The sequence below is a fragment of the Protopterus annectens genome, chromosome 2.part0, assembly GCF_019279795.1.
Source record: "Protopterus annectens isolate FY-2018-M chromosome 2.part0, PAN1.0, whole genome shotgun sequence".
Taxonomy (NCBI): Eukaryota; Metazoa; Chordata; order Ceratodontiformes; family Protopteridae; genus Protopterus; species Protopterus annectens.
Window position 1 is genome coordinate 1,837,315,055 of NC_056728.1, and position 16,395 is coordinate 1,837,331,449.

The 16,395-nt window shown below is 41.1% G+C and overlaps 1 protein-coding gene across 1 annotated transcript in view; it reads right to left on the minus strand.

Moving 5' to 3' along the window:
- SLC25A34 (solute carrier family 25 member 34) overlaps positions 1 to 16,395 on the minus strand; it is a 332,838-nt gene that overhangs the window by 73,295 nt on the left and 243,148 nt on the right. The gene's annotated exons all lie outside the window — the stretch shown is intronic.

Here is a 16,395-nt window from a genome sequence, read left to right on the forward strand (position 1 = left end):
TGCCCCCTTTTCCCAGACTATATGGTAGTACCCTGCCACCACCCAGCTAATAATTATCAGCTACTCAAAGCCCTTAAAAGGGTGTCCAAATATTACTGTGCAATATTATCATCCAATTGGTAGTTTAACTAAACAGTCAAGGCTTATTAGAGTGACTTGGTACAGGATCCTTATACACATGCAATGTACTCTTACAGCTTAACTTATCTCTACACAAACCAGCCACAGTTAAAAGGTTTTAAAATATTTAATAATAAATAATAAAAACACAAGACAATACTTTCTACTACACATTGCTAGTCAAGAGTTTAGACATCACACAGAAATACTTAAAATAATTCAGTAGTACAGTTCTGACATCACAGAAAAACACTTAGTCTAATCTTTCTAGTTCCTAGCTATTTCTAAAAGAAAACACAAGTCTAAGATAACTTATATATGAGCAAGACAGTGCTGTGAGTTGAATGGTCAAGACAAAAATGCTTAATGCCTTCCGATTCTCTCTGTTTAAATTTCTATTGCAGTCCTTGTTCCCATTACATCATTTCACACTTTCCTGGTGTTCCCAGGCTAATATATACTACATAATTGTTATCTTGCACCTGCAGGAAACTACAGCCATAAAAGACATTCCACGTGTAAACGTTCGTAATTATTCCTTAAGTTAAAATAGGCAGGATGCTTCACTCCAGACTCATCGACTTCAAATTCTAACTTCAAAGGGACAGACATGAAATAATGTTAACTTCAAAGGACAGACAAGAAATGCTTGACTTAGCTTTCTTTACAGCAGAGGGCAATGTTGCTACATTGTTTTAAGTTCAACATTTCACAGCATATTCTTTCATTTAAGAAAACAAGCTTGTAGTTCAACATTCATATTTACAAATGACAGAATTATGTATAAAATCCTATCTGGCTAGGCTGGCAGCCTTCACAGACCCATTCATAAACATTGAGGGAAATGTGAGCTTTCCAAGCATTTATTAATTACTAAATATATAAAAGCATTTATTTCAATATAATCATCTTGCTTATAGAATGGGGCTTACACCAACTATTTGACAGAAGATGATGGGACAGGACCTTCAGAGAAATTCAAACATGCAGTGGTGCTATCCTAACAACATGTTAGTGATCGACAAATTGATGAAGATCATCTGAATAATCAAAAAATGGCCTCAAACAGGCAGAAGAGGTGTGATGTTCATGTTAATAGAGACAAATATGAATCTTTTAAAGAGGTAATGTTTGTTTTCAAAATGTTTTGATTTACAAGCAGTGTAAAACAAAATGGAGGCTATGTTATAAGTAGCCAAGACTCAGAATATGCCAATAAACAACCAAGCTTTAGAATGCGTCACAGCTGAGATCATAGCAAGGACTGGTCAATAACTATGACAAATTCCTACTGAATCTCTCAAAGGTACTATATATATTTTAAATAACCTGATAAAAAGTACTTGAGATAAAGTGCTTCCATACTTTAACTCTTCACTTCCCATCAGACTAGCATGTAACTGTTCACCTTACAGAACACAGGCAACACTTTATTCATGCAAGTCCTTTGATGACACTGAAAGGCCCATTGATTTTGTTTTACGATCACTGATGATACCTGAACAAGGACATCCAAATTAACCGTGAAGTCCTTAGCCTGGTCTTGGGGTGGCAAAGAAGCATAGACACAACATCTATGCAAAAAGGATCACACTGATAACTGACCATCTGCTCTTAGTGTCCATTTTTAATACCCAAAAGTCAGTATGACTGACCACCACAACATGTTTCCAACTTGGTCAAATTTTCTAAGAGCACACTCACATTATAAAGAATAAAAGGCACAAACCAGTACAGCAGTGTTAATGGATGCCAGTCTTCTGTCTGAGGTAGCAGAAGAGCCCAACACCACTAATCTGTTAAGTGTGTATTGTATCATGGCAGCTGAACAGTTAACAGTGACAAATAAATGCCTTTACACAAAGTGAAACAAGTGTGGTTTATTTGTTGGTGTAGATTGAGATTAATAGTGCAAGTGTTTGTAGAGCCACTGGTTTTGTAAGAAATAGAAGGTCAAATAGGATTGGATCCACACAGATCATCCTTGAGTAACCAGTAGGCTACAGAGTAAAAGGAGAATCATGTTAATCTTTTGGGACAGTTGAAGGATTTAAAGACCTGTAGAAGAGCAACCATTGTGTAGGGGGTGTCACAGTGGCTGTTCTCAGGGCATCAGATACAAACCCTGTATATAGCTGACATCCAAAAATGCATTTTACAAGCATCCTTGGGAGTGGCAGACACCAACATATCATCAAACCCACACTGATTTTGCAGGATGATAAAAACCGTCTGCTTAAACACATTTGTAATGATAGTGGACTATGGTTAAATGAAGGAGTTCAAAGCCTTCACAAAACAGTGACATTAAACAATTCACATCAGCAGCTCCCAACTATACAGCCACCAGTCTATTAGCAAAGAGATTTGTGCAACTGTTTAAGAAACATACTAAATAAAGGCATGTGCTCTGGATAATAACTACTGCAGTACAAAACACATAGCTTTCTTTCTGTATATTGAAATGCAGCTCTTGCAACTTCTAAAACAATGTTGATCCTAAACTGAAATATGAAGTCATGCCTGAAACTGATTAAGTCTGATGCCTGCAGAGAAGTGCAGAACAAGCAATTCAAATACCATAATGAGAAGCCAGACAGAAACTTTACAACTGTGCATTGTGCACTAGCTTGTGACCGCAGAACTGAAAAATAGCAGCCAGGTTATATTGCATCAAGAACATGGGAACAATACTACGAAAGTGGTCAGAGAGGCCATAGGAAGCTTATCCACATACAGTATTTAGTAGACACGCTTAAATGTTCTAGCCACTCTTTATGAGTACTTAATATGCCCACTTCCCAAATCAAGCAGGGCCATACATGATAAAACTGGTGTTTATGTGTACAGCTCTAATCATTAAGAATAGCCTTAAAGGCAGACAAAATAGTACTTTGCTTGATCTATATATAGGGTAGGAATACACCAAGTTAGGAACCTGTTTCTGTAGTGAATCATATCTATTTGTTGGTATAAATGTAGGTCTATGGTACTAATGTCAGCACAGTCACTGGTTTTGTGAACAAACAGAAGGACAGATAATTGTGGGTCTTTCATGGCTCAACAAGCAAGGCTCAGGCCACCTCAGAGCAGCTGGTAGGCTATTGCGCATAAGAAGAATTTTACTAATCGATCAGGACAGTTGAAGGATTTAAGGCCTTTACTTTAAAAAAAAAAAAAATCAATTGCAGCCTTCCCAATTGAGCGATAAGCTTGGAATTGCAGGACAATAAAAATGGTCTGCATAAACACATTTGTAATGATAGCAGGCTACAGTTATATGAAGGAGTTCAGAGCCTTAACAAAACAAAGTGACATTAAGTAATTTACATCAGTTCTCTACTATACAGCCACCAGTCTTTTAGCAAAGTGATTTGTGTAACTGCTCAGGAAGGAACCTTACTAAAGCCAAAGAGGGACACTGTAGTCGATAATGGGTCTCAGAAGAGAAAAGCACAGTGGTAAGATGGCTTCTGTGGATCTTGAAAATATTCCCTTGGAAATTAACTAGGCCAGACAGAAGAATCTCCTGACTATGATGGAAACATGATAATCGAGTGAGAGAGAGTGGTCCACATAAGTACTCTGGTCTCCTATAACTGCATCTATCTGAACAGTGAACAGCCACATCACTTAATGAGATACTAACTTTGCCAGTTGTTACTATGCTGCACGAGTAGAAGCATAACAATCACATGACAGAGAATTGTTCACATAAGTAATCAGATCTTTTAAGACTGTATCTGTCAGAAAGGGAATACCATTTAAAACATATGAAATGAGAACAGCTTCTAATCAAATGGTAACACAATGCACTTTTGGCACTAAATTAGAAACCATTTTCAGTAAACAAGGTATGTGCATATTCTAACCCTTGATGGATATGTTTAGCATCTGTGGATGAGCAGGTAATGTCCATTTTGCAGTTATCTGCAAACCTGCTCAACCACACTTGCTCTGGATGTCTGTAAAACAAATGACCAGCAGGACAAGACCTAGCACTGATCTCTGTGGTAACCCACTAGTTATCAGTAGCATAGCTAGGGCGGGGCGAGAAAGACAACTGCCCTGGGCACAAAGTGTCGGGGGGTTGTAGTCAGCTGATCCCAATATCTAATGCACTCCGTTGTGTGGCTTAAACTGTAGCAACTGCCTGCTATATTGTAGCAAACAGTTTGCTACAGTTTTAAGGTTAAAAATCTGTTTTGTTTTAACTAAAATCTGAATCCTGTAGCTCTCCATGCAGGCAGGGTATAAACTGTAGCAAGTGTTTGCTACTTGTCTTTCGGCTTTTTCCGGTTTGGGGTCGCTACAGCGGAACTCTGGTCTGTTAATGATTGCCAGTGGATTTTTATGGTGCAGAGGTGCCAGCCTGACATCCAACCTTCAAAGAAGGCACACTCATTCACACACGTACCTACCTGCATGTCTTTAAACATCACTCGATCGCAGGGAGGACATACGGACTCCACAGAGAAGGCGCTCCACCCGAGAATGGAACGGGAGAACCTCTTGCTGTGAGGCGACAATGCTAACCGCTGTACCACCGCGGCTAATATATATAAAAATATATATATATATATATATATATATATTTTTTTTTTTTTTTTTTTAACTAAAACTTCAGCATAGTAGCACTCTGTGCAGGTAGAATATAAACTGTAGCAACTGTCTGCTACACTTTTTAAGAAGAAATTCTTATTTATTTATGTTTAAATAAAAGGGAGGAGGGCCAAGGCCATGGCACAGAAGGGGAAAATGAATAATTGAGTAGGAGGGAAGGGGCATAATGTGGCAATAGAAGGGCAGTCTTTTTTTATTGCTCTGTGCTTGGGGTAGTGGATCTGTATTAAGCTGATTGCTAGATGCAGTAAAAGTGCTTTTTTTCTTTTTTTTTTTTGCTCTTCACTTGAAGAGCTGAGGTGGTGGGACACTGGTTCATGGTACTGGCACAGGGAGCTGGCTGAGCCAGCTACACTTCTGCTAGTTATAATCTTGTATTCATACAGAGTGCTAGCAGCTCTCACTATCTGGGATCTGTTAGAAAGTCAGTTTGCAATCCAGTAAAGACTATAGGGGGTTTACATTAAGCATGTCTAACCTTTCAATAATACCAGCATGTGAGATGGCATCAAAAGCCTTGCCCAGGTTAAGATAAGCAGTGTGCACCAAATGACCATTGTCTACAGCCACTGTAAAGCAAAGCAAGGTGTTTGAGCTTCTCCAGTTAGGGGTCGCCACAGCGGGTCACTGGTCCACAGATTTTATTGGCAGTGCAGTTTTTACAGTACTGAGTTGCCAGCCCCAAGCCCAACCTTCACAGAAGGCACACACATGCACACACACGCGCGCACACACACATGCACACACGCACACACACACACGCACACGCACGCACACGCACACGCACACACACACACCTATCTGCATGTCTTTAAAACTCACTTGGCAATGTGGAGAACATGCAGACTCCGCACAGAAGGCGCTCCGGCCGAGAATCAAACTGAAGAGCCTCTTGCTGTGAGGTGACGATGCTAACTGCTGCACCACCACAGCCTTTCCATTGCCTCTGTAACCTTTTCAAAGAAATTTACTAGTAAAGGAGACAGGACCTATCTTTCATAAAACCAAAATGAGTGAAGTTGACATCTGTTAAATTGTCTACTTCTGCAGAAATTACTTATGCGATAATAGTTTCCATGACATGATATATGACACAAGTGAGGCCGATGGGGATATAATTACCTGGGTTTGTTAGATGGGCCACCACTGTGTGACCATTGTGTGGAAGAGTTGCAGTGTCTGTTCTCCATGCTTCAGGGACAAACACTGTGGAGAGGCAGTTTAATCAGAGGCTCGGATGGTGCATCCTTCGCACTAATGACTGTGCAGCCTGGTATTGTTATCTGGGCCCATAGAAACATTATTTTTAGCCTTTGGCAGGAATTCAAAGACTTATTACAAAGTGATTACAAGGAAAATTTAATTTTCAAGGTTAGTAGGCACAACAATGTGGGTATGTGGGGTAAAGTTAGCACAAAATTCATCTAATGTATTGGCTATATATTTGGGATTGGAATGCGTGATATTATTATTATTACTGATGAGATCAGGACATTGTTGAGCATTATTCTAAATTTCATGAAATAACTGCCAAAAGATTTATAGTTTTCTTTGGAATCTGTAAGTAAACTTAACAGTAGATATTCAAATGATTACTAGTGCAGTAGCCTAAGCTATATAGGTTATATCCTGCAAAGGATACAAGGATATAACAGCAGGACAGCTTACAAAGCTTCAGGATGCCTTCCATGAGCCCAGAAGGGTAGTCAGCTCGAGCAGAGTTGACTAAAAGATGGGATTGGGTGACGAGTCCTTCAAAGATTTAATGCCAATAGAGACAGGGCGGCTAAGCCCTGTGAAAATTTTGATAGGAACAAAAAAATGTCCACAACCTAGAATAAAAAGCACACCAATAAACAAAAGGGATGGAGGGAGGAAGCAGCTACTGCAGCGGTGATCAATCAAACACCTTCTGTTCGAATAAGTTTACTTACATAGCTGTACTATGTTCATTATATTGATCACTGCTGCAGTAGCCTAAGTTATATGGGTAGTTAAGAACATCTGGGAGGTGGGAAGGGGAAGAGTCCAGGAGCTCCTGGAGAAAGGTCCTAGTCCTAGCAAAACCTGACCTAGACCTGGAGAAGGAATCTTAGCTTGAAGTACTTTGAAAAATTATGTAGAGAGGACTGAGTTGATGCTTCTAGAATACTTCTAGAATGCAACCCTTTCCAAAAAGCAATAGATGAAGCCAAGGCTCTGATACAGTGCCCCTTGATCCTGCCTGGAATAGATTTGTTGTGGTGGGAAGAACAAGAGGTAACAGCCTGTGACAACCATTTGCAAATAGTCTCTTTGACATAGGTTGTCCTTTCTTACCTTCACAAGAAATTAATAACCGATTGGAAGTTCTGAAAGATTTTGTTCCGTCAAGATAGTACCAGAGTTGTCTATGGAGATCCAAGGTATGAAGTATCCCTTCTCCCTCATTTTGGGGTTCAGGGAAGAACACAGGGAGATTGATAGTTTGGCTTGGAGTAAACATGGATACCACTTTAAGCATCAAAGGATTAGTTCTCAAAGAACCCTCGTCTCTGTGGAAAATGAGATAGGATTGACCACACCATAACAGCTTGCAACTCAGACACTCTTCTTGAAAAGGTCAGAGCAACTGGCAAAACTGTTTTCCATGTTAGGAAACTCAAATCAGACAGATGAGCAGGTTCAAATGCAGCGTTAGCTTCTCTAACACAAAATTAAGATCCAAAGGAGGAGCCACTTGTTTTCTTGAAGGTTTCTTATATAAAACCCCTTTCAAGAACATTTTGACATGAAAATGCATGAAAAGCGGGCTTCATGGGCAGACATGCTGAAATGGCTGACAAATGAACCTTGATACAGGAGTAAGACAATGTTGAGAGACAAGAGTTGGAATGGCAGCTTAGACTAAATGCTACTACCAAGCCAGGCATTAATGGCAGTTGCACTGTGACTAGTGCTTTGAAATTAAAGTCACTGCAACTATGAACTGTATAAAAGTTTTTTATTGTATATATTTTAACAGATATTGTTTAACATATACAATTAAAAGCTCTCTATTGTTTTTCTTTGCGTTTTATTTGAACATTTTAATGTTTTAAGACTTGTAAAGGATTTTTGTATGTGTATTTTTAATTTTCATGCTGAACTGGAAAATCATGTGATTTATTAGTATTTAAATGGGCTGACTGACTGATGGAAGTAATATACTCTGAGGAAGCCCAGGATGACATTGGGTGAAAGTGCGTAGTATTTAATTAAAGCTTGGACTGTTATATCGGCTGGCTGTGGCGTCTTTTGTTATTTTTATTTTGTTTTATACGCATTTATATACTCTGAGTATTTTTACTGGTTAATTTGTCTGGTTAACTGTTTTTTTTTTTCTTTTTTTTCTGGAAGAAGAACTAACCACAGGACCAGTAGTCTTTTTCCATAGTCAAGCCAAAAATGGCACCTCTTTCCCAGGGAAGCTAAGCAGCACAAGTCAGCAAAGCAAAAAGTCACTTTTTCAAATTAAAACACAGTATAAAAGCACTTTGGTGCACTTTGTCACCCCAAAAGTAAATTAAACACAGTTTCTACACAGAAAAAGTAGCTCAAGAATGTTTTTAATAACTTTAAAACTTAGAGAAACAAAAGTGTGCTCCCATTTAAAAGTACAGTAGAGTCACATGACAGTCAACAAAATAGGAATTCCCAACTTCAAAACACTTTGCTAGCCAGAAAAGTAATTTTAAACAATAAATATTAAATGTGGAAGGTTTCTCGCCAAAAAGGAACTTATCTGCCAGTAAATAAACACCATGAGCTGATGGTTGACCCTCAAGAGCCTGCAAGGGAGCGCTTATTCAGTAGGAAAACTCTGAGTGCTTGGCACCCAAACCTGTCTTTTTGACAACTCAGCTCGCACTAACTAGTAGTTTGAGCATCTGGAAGGTGCCCTGAAGCTTTGGAAGCTGGTCCCCAGTTACAGCCTTAGCAGGGTACAACCTACACAGCTTAGGCTACTGCAGCAGTAATCAATATGATGAACATCTTACACTTACATTTTGTAAAGGTGCTCTTAAGTTCCTTGCTGGCATGTTTCAATGTGGTCCTGAGGTAGGAGATGGGGATTTCTGGAAGCTTTCCATTATTTTCCTGCTTTCTTTTGTTACACAGTTTATTAATATGGCAGTTCTGCCAGTGAGGCCTATTCCCAAATTTACCATTATATTTAGGGTGGAAGGATACAGAATTTCCACTTCCATTCCAAACTATGGCTACCCATTCCAGGGACCTAAATATGGCCTGTGACTTCAATAGGATATGCTGCAGGGACAGATTCATCTCCCAGTGACTGTTGTATCTTTGGAATAGGCTACCTACTCATGTGAAACAGAGCACCTCTATGACACACTTCAAGAGGAATCTGAACGAGTGGATGGGGCACCAGAAATTCTTACCGGGAATAGTGCCCACAACCCTCCTGGACATGGCAGCTGCTACTAAATGCAATCTTGGGTATTAACTAATATTTCAGTGGAAGTATATTGGGATGAAACGTCTAGACTTGAAATGACCTCCGGGTCAGTAGCATTGTAATCTCTTATGATCCTGTTCTCACAGGGCTCAGCAAACCTTAGCATTGTAGGCTGTGATCTAGAGGGGTTTCCACTACATTCAATGCCATCCAGACAAAGGTATGTTTTTATACTTATTAAATTGCACTTGTAATTCATTATTCAAGTGATTGCTACTGCTTCCTGACATTTTCAGAACATTTAATTTTTTTTTTGAAAAAAGTGTATTTTCTCTCTGAATGTTGTTTCTAAAACTATTTGCACTGTAATTGCTTTGCAGAAGGGTGATTTAGCTAGGAAATAAGTTCTTTGTTGCTACATTGCACTTGAGGGTCTTTTATGCTGTGTTTTTATATTAAAAGGCCTAGGATCATCCGTCTTGTGGCAGAAGGTGTTTGCCTGGTCTCTCTGAGTTGGGAAACAATCTAACAGGGCTCAAACTTTTCAGGGTTTTTTCTGTTGATATAAATTCAGCATGTTTGCACAGAACTGCTTACCGGACTGTGGTGGTTAGCAGTGTTCTGTACAGACACAAACATCTAGAGAGTAAAGTTTAACTATAAAACTACCAGTAGTACTGAAACCTGTGACTTAGTGAGGCTAAAGTAAAGTCACTGAGTGGAAACAAGCTTAAAGCAGCTAGTTTCACTCTGAACAGCACTATATCTAAGCTCCATCTAACCTAGTCTAGTGCCAAACCCCAGAGTCCTCCCAAATACAAGTCTGGACAACATGGTTATACAAATTTCAAAATGTCTCATACCCAGTTTGGTAAATATGGACATCCTGAGATAATGTAGCAATTGCTGCATGTTCACAGACAAAAGAATCAAACACAGTATATGAGAGATGTACATGCACAAATTCACTGGAGACAAAAATCTCTCACACAAAAAGTTGTCAAGAGCACATACACTACATCCACCACACAAAGTGTCCACCACATGCATACAAAAACTTATGCTGTGGCACTATAAAGCAATCATCCCAAACATCAAAGACCTCCTAAGCCTATAAACAGAAATTCATATCCTCAACAAACTCTAAAGCGTTCACCAAAGGCAACACCAAACATCACACATACACATACACCCTGTGAAACCTCAAGAACAAAGCCCATAAGGCAAGAAAATACACTAGCCAGAACTCTTGTCATACGGGACTCCATTGCATGACACACACATGCCCCCCTCCCCAGACTGAACAAGAAGATAATGGTTGATTATCTGGAGCCAGGATCCACCAGGTTACAAACCCACACTCAGGTCATTGCACCACAGGTACCAGTGTGATTTTTATCATAGTTCATGTGGGTGTGAGTGATCAGAGACATACTAGTCTGGGCTATACGAAGAGATACATTATTGATCTCTCTGAATATGTGTCTCAGAGAGGCATATGCCTTGCACTGAATAGCATTCTACCTTCATCAAGGATGATGCCACAGTACGAACAAAAGATGATGGACTTCAACAGTTGGCTTAATTTCTGTTGTCATTCCAGGGGGGTTCAATATTTTTCAACATGGAAGAACATGGTTAACAAACCACGTTACTTTGCAAAGGATAGTCTGCATCTGTCCCCTCTAGGCTTTTGAATATTTGATAAAACTTTGTCCACCCCATTACAGCCTTTTTTAGGCAATGCTAAATTGACAAATCTGCCAACACAGCAAGCAAGCCCAAAGAAACCTAAAGGTATTAACGCTCAATGCTTGGAGCCCAAACAAGAAACTCCACACCTTACAAACTCTTCTTACTCTGAACAATTTAGACATCTGTTCCATCACCCAGACTTGGTTTAAAGATACAGAAAGTACTCCAGTAGTTCAAGGTTTCAGTGCCTTCTGCACATTTAATTCACCAGCTGCACAGACTGGGGCAAAGGGTTGAGGAGTCTCAATCAACATTAACAATAATACCTCTTGGTTGGTTAAACAGGATGACACCCTAAAGTTTATCGATGAATCACCATAGACAAAGTCTCATACCATATCCTAGCAAGCTACAGGTCACCCTCTATGTTGAAAAAATCCCATAGCTCATACCTAGACCCACTGGAGACACCCAGAATCTAACCAAATATCCTACTCATAGGAGACTAACTATCCCTCTACAGAGTGGGAAACATGCACGGCCTCTAACTCACAGGCACAATGATTCCTGGACTTTATCAGCACAAATACCCTTGACCGGATATTGCACATTCCAACCAGAGGTTCAGACATACTGGCCTGGTACTCACCAATATGGAAGAGAGCTGAACCTAACCCCTTCCCCCATGTCACGTCCTCACTGTGAAGGTTAGACCATAAAGCTGTCTCCTTCTGAATAAACATCAAGTTGGAAACCCCAGCCAGCAAATCCTTTAACAGTTAGGAACTATTCTAAAGCAAACTACATAATTTTAAGCAATATTTTGTCAATATTGAAAGCTACTCCAAACCCCACGTTCAAAGCAACCTATGAGGAATTACTCAGGAAACCCTGTACAATAGTGTAAATGGTTGTATAGAGGCTGTTGTACCTTCCAGAAGTAAGCCCAATACTAACTCTAAAAACAAACTGCACTGGTGAAATTGTACCTTAAATAGGGTATGCAACCAAAAGAAAAAAAGAAAAAACTCATGACCAAACTCAGGAAGAGCAACTCTCATTATGGTAAGAGTTCTCTAACTAAACAGGAGACTAAAAGTCCAACAAGACCAATTACAAGGTCAAGAGAGCCTCATAAGCGAAAGACAGCCAAGGGCCTTCTACAGCTTTGTCCAAAACCTCAAAAAGACAGCCTCACAGCAGTGTACCAAACTGGTGGTCAATGGTGCACCTTCGCTGAGCACAGCAACATGCCAAATCTGCTGGCAAACAAATTCAGCTCAAACTTCACTCCCCACTCTCCCACTATCACCCTCCCAAGAAATATCTGCTATCATATCCCCCCCCCCTTTCCAAACTATCAACAGGGAGCAGGTAATAGTGGCATTTGTTAAGGCCAAAAATATACCCCCAGTGGGCCTCAACAATATCCCATGTTGCCTCCTATACAGCTTGAAACATGACTTATCAGAACCACTCAAGTCACCTTTCAATTACAGCCGCAAAACAGGCTTTGTACCACATAAATAGAGGACTGCAACAGTTATCCTACTTCAAAAGGCTGGATCATTAACCGGCCTCTAACTACAGACCTATTAGTCTGACTACACTAGTCTAACATACAAAGTCATGGAATGAATTATCATGGAAAAGATCAACAAAGACATAGGCAACCTACAGACACTGGACTCAACCCAGTGTAGCTTTGTCAAGGGAAGGTCATTCTTACTAAACCTGGTGGACTTCTGTGAGAGGGTCTCCAGACAATGGATGAGGGGAAAACAGTGCATACAGCATACTTGGACATGGCTAAAATGTTTGATACAATATCCCACTCTGGTATAGCTAACAAACTCACCAAACTAGGCATAAACCTCTACATATCTTACTGGATTGCCAGCTGGCTCACAAACAGGACCCAGAAATTCAGGATTAGTAAGAACACTACCACCAAGAGAATGGTCACCACAGGGGTACCTCTGGGCTCCATGCTGGGACCATTTCTATTAGGCATCTACTTCTCGGCTGTCAAGACTAATGATAAGCCTTTGGCTTACCAAGTTCACAAATGACTGCATACTGGGGGCTATCATAAATTCCCCCATGACACAAACATCTTGCAAGAGGGTCTAACATGGACAAATGACCAGTACCAAAGTCAGAGATTAAAACTCAATGTCAAGAAATGCATTCTAGTTCCTTTTGGGAAAACTACCACCCATGCTAATTACTCCATCAATAAGATACCCCTGGCCTTCCACCAACATGTGGCCAAGGTACTAAAACACTCATTCTATGTCACCCAACTTATAAGTAAGGGCATGGCATCTAGGTCCAAAGGAGGTCATAGTGCCACTTTATTTGTCCCTTATCAGACTCATCATTGAGTATAATGCCCCCTTTGGCATTTATCAGTTTTACTGCCAGCATTTCCTTTGTGGTTTATGTGTAGATGCAGCCGTTCTGGGAGTCCATGGAAAAACCTTGTATGCACTTGTCCAGCATGTGGGCTCCCCAACCGAGGTCTGAGGCGATCCGTTGTGATGGTGGTTTGGCTTGGTTGAGTGCCGTGGAGGCAAATCCTTGTTTGAGCAGTTGACAGGCCTGAGCTTCACCATTGGAACTCTTGCTTCAGGCATGGAATTATTGGAATTTGGGTTTCTAGGCTGTATGCTTGTGTTGAGACCATAAATCTCCCTAGGTACCACTGTAGTTTTCTCTATATGCAGTCTGGCATGAGAGGACCAATATTATGCATGATGCCATGAAGCCCAAGGCTTACCAGAACTTTTTCTTGCTGTTAGATGATTTGCTTTGTTAATGCCAAGAAGTAGAGAGGGAGTTGCTCCTGTTTTTTCTACCGTTAGGAATGCCATTTGTTTGATGTGTCCAGCTCCTCAAGACCCAAAAAGGTTATCCTTTGGGATGGTAATTCAGCCTTGACCTTTTTATATTGACTGTAATATCCCAGGCTTGTAGAAGGTAAATGACCCTTTCAAGTCTTCTGCTAGTTTGTTTTGTTGTCCGCTTGTATCAGGTAGTCAGATCCAGGTGAAGTTGGTAGATTTGGATTCCTGAAGCCTCGCAATGAGAAACACTAATGCCAGGCATAAGGAACACTCTGGGCTATGATACAGATAAGCTTTTCAAAGGGCAATGCTGAGAATTGATAATGCTCTGATCCATGCAAGAAATCTGAGGTATCTTCTGCAATTTGGTGCATTATGGGATGTGCAGGTTATACCTCCTTGAGATCCTAGAGTTACCAGCCAAGAGCTCCTTGCCCAGCATGGGTGAAGAGAAGCTGCTGAAGGGTCAGTATGTTTGAATTTTGGAACAATGAGAAATGTGTTTAGAGGGGACAGATCGGAGAATAGGTTCCCTCATTTGCTTTCTTTCCTTGGAACCAGGAAGAGTCTGGAGTAAAAGCCCTTTCCTTGCTCCATATATGGTAAAACCTTTCCAAAGACTCCTCATCTTTAATGGAATTGATTTATTTGTTTTAGAGCTTCTGTCTTTTTGATTTGGGAGGTAGGGTTTATGCATTCCTCTCTTTCCGATAGAGTATGGAAATGAAACCTGTAACCTTGGTCTATTGTCTGCAAAATCCACTTGTCTCTTGTGATATAATGCCAGTTTTTGAAAATAAAGCTAGCTTCCGCCTTCAAGGGTGTTTCTAAGTTGTTCCCTGGTAGCGTGTGCCAGAGCCAAGTCACTGTGAATTTGTCCTGTAGGTAGTGGTGGTGGCTGTGTCTGTGCTCTGGCTAGTTTGTTACCACTGCCACTGGCGTCCCTGTAGGCACCCTGGATTGGCTTCTGCCTCTGAGCGCCTATTCCTCGCCTCTCTGTGCTCTGAGGAGTCTGGAAAGGACCAATTCTTTGAGGGCCAATTCCTTAAGCTAAACCTTGAGGTTGGACCTGTAAGAAATCTTTCACTGTCTGGACAGATTTTTGCCTTCTCTTCCATCTTCTTCCCAGTACCTGTTGTGCAGGGGAGAACCAAACAAATTGATCTTATCCATAGGAGCATCTAATAGCGCTTTGATTTGACCATGGTCCGGTAAGGCCTGCTCTTTTAACCATGCATGCCTTCTGATAACTGTGCCAGTCATGGCTGATGATCTAAAGGAAGCCTCCAGTGCATCATAGCCACATTTCAAAAGAATGGTTACTAACTTGCTGAATGTTATGTACCATTTCCTGAACATATTTCTTGTCCAAAGGTTCATCAGAGGACAGTTTTTGGTTAACTGGTCTAGCATAAATTCTTGATACTGGATCATGTGAAACTGACAGTTCAAGGCCCTAGCTGAAAGAGTAGCAGAAGTGTAAACTTTTTACCCCCATCTCTCTCTAAGGACCTGGATTCCCTTTCAGAGGGGAGGGTTTTTTGGCAGAGGTAGTTACTGCAGCCTTAGGTCCCTGGGAGATAGTCTTGGGATCTGCAAAAGGAGCCTTGTATAAATGGTGAGTGTGTCCGGGACCCTGTAGTACCTATCGGGCTTAGCAGGGGGCCGGAGGTAGTGAGAATCAGGGGTAGTAATAAGCATCATTAAATGCATCATCTACAACAGAAAGAACTGGAGGTATAGCTAAAGGCCTATGTTGTGGTAAATGCAGAAAGGTTCTAAGCCTTTTCTGGAGTCTGAAAACTTGGCCCTGCCACTGAAATTGTTCCCTCATAGCATGCAAGGTTTCCCAAAGGAAAAATTCCTCAGGCGGAGAGGCAGAAGGGATGGACTCTTCAGCATCAGAGTCTTCATAAGGAGAAAAAGGAGCCTCTGGAGGGTCTGTATTATCTGAATGATCAGAGGAATCATCTGTGGACACTGGCTCAGGGGGCTCTGTTCTAGGCCTCTTATCTGGAGGAGGGTGAGAGGCCCTGTCTGGATGAGGTTGGGATCCCCGGATTAAAGAAATGAGATCCTCTGCTAGACTAAGCAATTGGGAACTGGAGCTAGGCCTGTGAGAGGGGGTCTTAACAGGCACAGATTTAGTAGCTTTAGCTGCTTTAGCCCTGGCAAAGGCCTTAATGGACATGGCTGCAGGTGGCCTAGCAGCTCCACGTGCAGGAGTTGAAATATCCAAGGGAATAGTGTCAGATAATTCCTGAGAAACCACAACTGCAGGTTGGATTTCAGAAGCCGATTCCACCAGGTTGGAAGAGGCCTCGGTAGAAGGCAAGCTTTCGGCTGAAGGAAGAACCGCTTGCTCGGTTTCAGCCGAAACCGAGACACTCGCGGTTGTCTTAACCGCGTTTTGTCCGAAACCGCTGGACCGCGAGTGTCGGTCCTTTTCTTACGCTTTTGGATATTTGCGAAGTCGGAGGATCCGACGCATAATATAAGCAAAATCGAGCCGAAAACTGCTCAGCAACTCCGACCCGACGGCTGTCTAAAGCGTCCGTCCGGTTAAAAGAAGCACAGGCTAGACAAGTTGCTATGTCGTGGTTCGAGGCCTAAACAAGGTAAGCAGTAAGAGTGGAAATCTTAAGAGGTATTTGTTTCCCACAAGTT